Below are 388 nucleotides of genomic sequence, written 5' to 3'. Positions count from 1 at the left end.
TGTTTTATTTTTTATTTTTTAAAATGCTTTGACTTTCCCTCATTCAAAAAGAATTCCCATTCCACATGTAATCAAATGTTAATGTAACAACTCCGTTATATTTTTGGATTGGCCACCACGTAAACACTTCGTAATTCATAGCCTGGCGTAAACAATAATTAAAAAAAAAAAAACTTAATTAAAAAAAAGATTACATGTTGATCACTTAATAATAATGTCACCTATGACTGGTACACAGATGTCAGTACACAGTTTTGGATCAGTGACAAGTAAAATGTAAATGTGCTGTATTTATATAGCGCTTTTCCACTCTTAACAACTGCTCAAAGCGCTTTTTACATCTACAGGGAACATTCACCATTCACACACATTCATACACTGTGGCCGG

The sequence above is a fragment of the Etheostoma cragini genome, chromosome 1 (assembly GCF_013103735.1).
Source record: "Etheostoma cragini isolate CJK2018 chromosome 1, CSU_Ecrag_1.0, whole genome shotgun sequence".
Taxonomy (NCBI): domain Eukaryota; kingdom Metazoa; phylum Chordata; class Actinopteri; order Perciformes; family Percidae; genus Etheostoma; species Etheostoma cragini.
This window is presented reverse-complemented; position numbering follows the sequence as displayed.